The 8,193-nt window shown below is 41.9% G+C and overlaps 1 long non-coding RNA gene across 1 annotated transcript; it reads left to right on the top strand.

Moving 5' to 3' along the window:
• The first annotated feature begins 5,587 nt into the window (after positions 1–5,587).
• On the top strand, positions 5,588–7,165 carry LOC146596215 (uncharacterized). Its single transcript, XR_014895785.1, has 3 exons — positions 5,588–5,697; positions 6,040–6,165; positions 7,050–7,165. It is a non-coding gene; the product is annotated as an uncharacterized LOC146596215 (long non-coding RNA).
• The last annotated feature ends 1,028 nt before the right edge of the window (positions 7,166–8,193 follow it).

Below are 8,193 nucleotides of genomic sequence, written 5' to 3' on the forward strand. Positions count from 1 at the left end.
GGGCTCGGGGTGGCCCGGCCTCGCCTGGGGCCGGCGAGAGCCCCTGGCCCGCGTGCTTCTTCTCCCGGGAGCCTCCCGGCGCTCGGCTCGGGCCGCAGGCAGAGCCATTTCCGAGTCACAAACCCTTTCAATGGAGAGCGGATCCATCACGTTACATTAATGACTGTGCGTCTGCCACTGATCCCCCCACTTGTCCACGAGACTAAATCGCAGTCCAGAGAGCCTCACTACTTGTGGCCAGAGAGAGGACCTTKCCACCGCGTCTCTTGATTTGTGACAGAGTCACGGTGTTCGTAACGTGGGTGATTCACTGAGGAGATCCAAGAGCTCCTGACCAGAAACATACTAAATCTCTGACAGTCCATCTGCAGGAAAACAGGTAGCACACAAAGGACATACAGAGCCAGATTCACAGCTTTTACTTTCCTCTCCACCGGCTATAGCATGGCAAGAAGCTGGTTAAGAAATGCAATCTGTGTCTGCGAGTGACTTGATAGCGCTGCCAGCTCTCTTACTTCAACTGAAATTTCTCGTGAAACCCTGCTGAACTACTCATTTTTACCAGACTTGGCAGCAGCAGAATTCAGCAGTTAATCCAAGTCTTTGTAGAGCAGGAGAAGCCAAACTTTCYGCCTTGAGCCATGCTGCATGACACCCATTTGGGGCACAGATGATGGAGTCTACCACAGGATGCTACAAGCTGGCCTTCCCTTGCAGTATCGGGGAGAGGAAATCCTCTACAGTACCAAGTATAGGGGCAGCACAGGCTATACAGGCCTGTTTCTTTCTTATTGAGAAAGAACAATTCAATATTGAGAAAGAAGAATTTCAATTTTTCTAAACTGAAAGCATTCCAGTTCATTTGTTCTCTAAGATAGCAGCTCTTCTCCAGTCTCAAACTTCCAACAATGAGACTAGACACTTGCCCGTTAAGGTTTGTACATGAGTTGCAAAGTGCACAGCCTGAGTGATGCCTTGAGAAATTTTGTGTATCCTCATTCTGCTTACTGCCTTCTGTTCTGTAATACCAAGCAACAAGATTTGGAAGACTCCCTGTTAAGAACGAAAGTCTCTCATGGTCCTCTTCGTTTATCATCCCAGTACCCAACGTCACCAGCTTCCTGGGGCCTCCTCTGTAGGAGCTGTCAAATGGCCCTGCTTTGGGGGAGTCTTATGGACGAAGCACCAGCTCGTGCTTCTTTTGCAGTGAGAAAGCCAGACACTAATTAACAGTACATCAGGATCTTCCTCCCCGTCCAAAACTCATTGCTGTACTTCTGGCTGTGCTTTCTCCTGCAACTTTACATTTTTTGTGCGCTCCAGTCATGGTCTTGCAAGTGTTTGGGATCTCCTTTTCCATGCAGGAGCAAAACACTAGCTGATCCAGTGACTGGATCATACCCATACACACACCTCTATGAGTCTATCTTTGTCTATACACCGCTGCCTTTAACAGTTGCCTGCTGTAGTCGGTGCCACAAATGCAGGAGCCCYGCATCTCCTCTGCATTGTACTGTCCGTGGTTCCCTGCTTTCCAGACATGCAGGGATCAGCGTGTGTCTCTAACCATGCTACCTGGCTGACTCCCAGGAACTGCCTTTATTGCTGTTCTTCCTTGCTCAGTGCTTAGTCAACATGCTTTACAGGCAGCATGAGATGTGTTTGCTATCAGGAACAGAAAAACAACCTGCTGCTGCAATGAGCGATGGGGCACATCTCCCTCCCACGTACAGTGTCCTTGAGGCATGCTCCAGCTCCTGTCAGCCAGCTAAATGTCAGCAACAGGTCTCATCTGAGGAGGCCGTAGGAACCCAATCCTTCCCTCTTATATGTACGCTGAGGGTCAGATATAACCAGATGAGCTAAATTAGAAGCTGCAATAATAATGTACAGCTATCAGCTCTCTAGGTGGCATTTAAAGTCAGTAAACAAGGGTTAGATTTCAGAAGTTTTGCAAACTAAGTGATATTCAGGCCACCCATGCTGGAAGCAGTTTTTATCCCAGACAAATTAGGAGACRTGCTAATGTCTTAAAACATGACCTGGAGTAGCAGCTCAGATTTGTATACTTTGACTGGAATCCATGGGAATATGTCAGCTGAACAGGAAGCTGCAGGAAGAACTGCAATGGAGACACCTCCAGACAAAGCCCAGAGGCTTATGGCTTCACTGCTTSTCTTCTTTTGGAGGGAGAGGGTGAGAAAGGAAGAGAAGAAATTGGCTTAGGGAAAAGGATTTAAATGCAATTTGGGGTAAATAATTTTCATAACTTCACCATGATCCAACAAATGAAATTTTTAGATGCAAATACCTACCATATATACACTAACATGGCACTAAATTTTGCAGCTTCATTCTTCTCTTAACAGATATTGAAAACATGCTTGCTAGAACTGAACTGAACAAAATTCTACCCTCTCCCTCCACAAGATTGTCATCTACCTAGACATGGCTGCATTATCCTTATCAATGTGTGATAACTTTTAGTTGGTTCAAAATAAGAGAGTGCATCAATGTGAAATGTATCTACATGTGCAGTTTCCAAGTGAGTACATTCTGCATTCCTAATCTTCTGTGTCTCACAAAGTCTTCCAAACCAACCAGTCCTTGAAGGGGGTAGAAAATGAGAGCTGTATTACTCTTCCCATAAGAAGGGGAATCCAATAATGAGTGAAATTTGTTACATACAAAGATTGTGKTTTTTTAGCATTCTCCATTTCCTGAAGAGGTTTGCCAAATGTTCAAGACCCAGGTACCAACAGATGAGGGATGGACAATTCTTTACCCCCTTAATTAGACTCTTCTCAACAACAGCTGTGTTTTGTCTTAGTTACTGCTTGGTAAAATGGGTCTTCCTAAGTTTGAATATTGCAAGATTTTTACAAGGTTAAACAAAAAATGAGATGCCTTGAAGTATCACAGAATTCATCTCTCTTGAGTCTATTTTTTATTTAATGTCTAGATGAAAATATTACCTCCTTAGTCTGTGCATGTGGTTTGGTCCCTGGGACACCTGCCAAGACAAGAATTTTAGATGCCCGAAATCATGTGCTCAGCAGGTGTAAATTGTGTTCAGGGAGAGTTCACCTTTTGTCCTTAACTCCAGAGGCAGTTTCTCTTCATTAGCAAGGGAAGATAGAGAAAAAGATTATCATCATTTCCTGACTGCATGCCAAAGTTATGTATCATAAGAAGAAAATCTGTTCATACATTCACAAATATGTTTTCTTCTAATCTATCTTCAGGAAAATGTCTTTGTGAGGAATGAGGAGTAATAATAATCACAGAAAAGTTGAAATGAAGTGACAGAAACAGAAGCAGAGTCRCTATATTGAGATTTTTTTCAAGCAGAGTCCATTGTAGGTCCCACCTTTAGAAGACAAAAGTACTTGGCTACAATTAAACATTTTAAAATGTTCCCATCTCCGGCTGCTGGTATCCACTGTTATTCAGAAATCCGCCTGTGTTGCTTCATACCAGATACTCAGTTTACCAGCGGAACCACGGCAGCATGGCCAGTGTTTAAATAGGAGATTCGCACAAATATTTCCCCCTTAAACTGCAACAGATGGTTAAAAATCCACTATGGGTGCGTGTGCGTGTGTGCGTGCATGTGACTGAAAAGAAAAAGATGTTCCTTTTTCTATTAAAACAAAGGTAATGTGTTATCATCATATTTATGTCTTATCATTTGCTGTTACATAAAGATAACAAATCAGGTCTGAGTCACAGAACCAAATGCAAAAATTGCGGTTTTAAAAGAATAAGGTCACGGGTCACACTATTTGTTGCAGAACAAACACAATAATTAATTGGCCTCTCCCTGGAATGGTAGCATAGGCCTCTCTGCTGTAGGAGAGCCAGGAAATGCCAAGAAGCAATGTGCAAGAATGCAGGTACAGTATCAATATTTTTCTGGGGCTCACAGCTGAGCTAGATCTAATAGAGAATATTAATTTGCTTGGTAGAGAGACAGAAAAGAAAGACAATCTGTTACGGAAAGCAAGACTGTTTTGACCATTTAAATGTATTTATTTTCTGTCATTTAAAGATTTTTGTTGCGGCAGGAAGTAAAAATATAGTATTTTTTTTAATTTCCTTTCTCTTTATATGTGGCATAGGGAGAGATTATATTCCAAAAATGGAATGGAAAAGGCTTTCTGGAATTTGTGACGTATTACTCATTTTTTCCCTGAAACAGTGACAGACCAAAATCATACCAAGTGAATATGTGCATTTGCTTTTTATCCACATAATTTCTCCATTGAGTTAGAGAAAAATCATAGAAAGCCTGTTTGAAGACACACATAATCACTTGGAAAGCCTTAGACTACTATTCCATTGCATTACCAAGGAAATAAAAGGTTTGAATCTCTTGTGCTCTTCTGAATGTCCATTTCACAATCATTGTTCTCTCATTGCTTTCATTTATAGGTATTTGAGTAATATCTGGGACAAACGGTTTCAGAGTATCCATATAYGTATAAGAAACTTATCTGGATGGCTAACAACATAATCGATAGTTGTCTATGGAAATAAAGTTATTTTAAATAACCACATGTAGCTTGTCAATTTGGGTTTGGTGACCTTTTGCAGTACATAACTGTTTAGCAGAAAACAAAGGGATATGTGAAAATCCAGAAGTTCCCATTTCACTGATACTGTATGTGCGTTTCAAAGAAACATATAAATGCTGCTGCATAGAAATCACTTCTCTTAGCGTCTTAAGCTTGTAGATTGGATATCATGTCTCAGCTTCTTTTTAGCACTATTTTTGACACTAGCCATCCTGTAGCTTCCCCAGAACTTGATTGTAGCTTTTTATCTACAGAAATATTTTCCCCGCGTATTTAAATAATTAATTGGGACAAGCCTCGTGGGTCTTGAGATAAACTTAAAAGAGGCAGCAGATACGTGTGACCAAGTGACCTTTTCCTGTCCTACTAGTCCCTGTGCTTTCGCTGTGCTTAAAGGGACACTGTCAAAATTGCTAGGCCTTAAAACTTTAACCTGCACTGACAAGTTGTTCTACATTATAAGTCTTACCTAAAAGATTACCACGATTGTTTTGTTTGTTTTGTTTCAACAATCTTTGCTGAAGGCTCCACACAAGATATATTCATTTGTCTTTTTAAGAAGGCAGATATTTTTAAATGCCCAACTTATTCTGTGACCTGTTAAAATCAGGTTGATGTGCATGTATTCYACTCAGCAGAGAAGTTGCCAGGGATGGTGCAAATTTTCTGTGCTGTAGAGACAAGCATACACTTTGGAAATCTTTATTTGAAAGGGCTTTTAGAAGCCCCTTTGAAAGGTCTGCAGTTATTTTTCATTATTTGAGAGGCCAATAAGAAGTGCTTAGTTTGGTAATATTAAGGGTCGAGCATTAGTTAAACATAAGAAACAGATTACCAGGCAGATTGTTCCTACAGAAGGGTATGTTGCATTTCAGGTCAGTCTCAGTTACTCCTTAGGAATTATTTCTAACAAGAACTCCACATCACACCCCGACATGAAAAGGTGAATCTGAGCCAATAGTACATTTGTAGCATCGCGCTTTCTTTTTTTACGTGCCCGAGTATAGAGATTGGTGCAGCGCTGATGTGAACGCGGGCGGCTGCCCAGCGGAGAGGGCGTCACGCGGCGCGGGAACCCCGGCCCCGGCTGGCAGCGAGCGGTGCCGCCTTCCCCACCCAGGTAATGCACACCTGCGGCCGTAAGCGGGATCTGAGCTCTCGGAGCACCGCCTGCCTATCCGTCCCTGCCTTGTTCCTCTGGCGCCCGCGTCACGTGCACTTGACATGTTGCGGGTCGCGAGTGCCTCCGAGCCGCGGCATCCTCGGCGCGCTCGCTCCGTGCAGGCCGGTTCCCCCGAGAGCCCCGGGAGAGACCCCGTGTCAAGCGGCAAAGGCAGAGCTCCTTAAGGGTGACCTGGAATAGAAAAAGAGTTATTTGTCCCCCTTTAAGGGATAAAAAGGCTGAGAAAAATCCTTTCCCTTCCTCCTATGACAAGTTTTTCCTTCCTTGCTTCTGCTGAAGGTCTCTGGTACCTGTTCAGCTGCCTGAAAGAGTTTTGGAGCTGCACAGAAGCGGATGACGACCTGAGTCTCTAAGGAGATAACTCCTCTCACACGTTCATCAGGAATTGGGTAGAAACAGACAAAAGTACGTTTTAAGCAATCTTGCTAAAAGTAGTTTCCTAGCGTTTATAGCCTTGTTATATAAAGCTGGATGCTGGATGCTGTTCAAGCAATCTACCGAACTTCTAAAATTATATGATTTATGGATAAGAGGTACTGAGACATGTTTGTTTTTATGAAGCACTTGCACTTAAATTTAGTTTAAGATCATTATTTCACTTAGTGTTCCTGTACTGCTCTAATCGTCTTATACAACTTCCACGCTGAGGTTTTGCAGGGAGTGTTCTCCCCAGCCATCATGCTGATACAGAAAATGAATTCCCAAAGCCTCCTAATCCCCTTGGAATAGGGTGCAGATTATTAATAACTGAACCAACACCACAAATTTTTCATCAGTTCTGTGACTCTGGACCACCATTTTCTGCTAGTAGAGGTCTCAATTCTCTCCTTCATTCAGCAGCCTCCTACACACAATCGTTTTTAAAGGGTAGGTAAGCATGAGCCTGTGTTTCCGTGCAGCTCGGGAAAGCTGTCCAGAGCATGTCCTAGAGCAACACTGAAGCCACAGTGAGGCATATATATTGCCAAACTCCATCTGATTTGCAGAGCTCTCTGTAATAGTTCAGTCAACATTCACAGATGTGCTGAACAGATGCAGAAAGTGATCTAATGGACACGGGCAACAGTTCTCAAAATTATTAACCATCAGAAGTGGTTTCATTATTACTCGGGGAATGACACGTGGCTGGTTGCTGACAGCATGGACTTTGCTACTATGTCATACTGTTCTGTGGCAATCCTCTGTAAAAATGATTTTCTAACAAACTAATTCAACAGAAATAGAACCTGTTCTGTTACACACCTTGATCTGCCACGGAAGACCAAACCGAGGACTCCTGTGTTTTACAGAGCTCTGGCAATTTCAGCCAGCTTTGCACAGCTGTTCCCAGGGGCATCCCTCGCTCACAGCCCCTGCCTTGCCTGACCCCAGCCTCTTGGAAATGAAAGGAGGGGAGAGAATAAAAATAGCAAGAAAAAAGTATTTGATCAAATACTGCTATTTACTTCAGCATGACTAACTTTTAGGTATGTTAAATAGTGAATAGAGTCTTCTTAGGATTTTGGATAAAATATTCCTTGTGTATTTTTCACTGCCTAACTGTGCTGGGATTTCTGGTTCTATGCTTCTCTGGGAAAACAAGTTTTCAAAACTGACTGACAAAATCATAAGCAATAGCCTAAATAATAATTATTACTTAAATAATTTACTATTTTACTCTCTGACAGGAGCAATTAAGAAGTTGAAAAGAAGCTTATGGGAAAATGAAACTATGATGAGCATTGTTGCTTGGTCTACATTGTTCCTGTGGCTCAGGGATGGTTGTGAAATACTGTTCTCCGGTATCTAACAGGCTGATGCAACAAATTTTAGTCTTGAGTCTCCTCCTAGATTCACGGAGGGCACAATTTTTCTCAACTTCCGATCTACACRTGCTGAAAAAAAATCATCCTGTTTGATGAACTAAATATACAATTGGGAAGGTAGGTAATAACTTCAGGATTGATAAGTGCAGTCCTCTGCATAGGCAAGTTTATATTTTGTTATTAATGTAAGTTCACACACAAAACTGGAACATTATCTGCAGTGTCAAATYACTATTCAACCAAGAATAAAACATCTGCTTGCTTTCATGAGCTGATTGGGGACAGGTGTTCATGCAGTTTGGATTATATTCTTAAGCATCATAGAAATAATCACAGATATTCCTCATATCTATCTATCTATCTAGAGATACACTTTATTTTTCTCTTGATGTGAAACATGTAAYGTTGCATTCCTTTGAGCTCTGTCTTGCACATGGCTGTTCTTGGGAGCTCGTCCAAGACAAACTAAACGTCAAGGTTTTACATAAGTTATATTAGAAAACGACACGATTACATCACAGTGCAAGCAATGCTATTGTATTGATAAATCATCGTGGTGCAATGCTATATTGTTGCATTGAAATATCAGAATCCATAATATTGCATCAATTGACCAAAAAAAAAAAAA

Source organism: Rhea americana, unplaced genomic scaffold (assembly GCF_003343005.1).
Source record: "Rhea americana isolate MKP2758 unplaced genomic scaffold, rheAme1 scaffold_206, whole genome shotgun sequence".
Taxonomy (NCBI): domain Eukaryota; kingdom Metazoa; phylum Chordata; class Aves; order Rheiformes; family Rheidae; genus Rhea; species Rhea americana.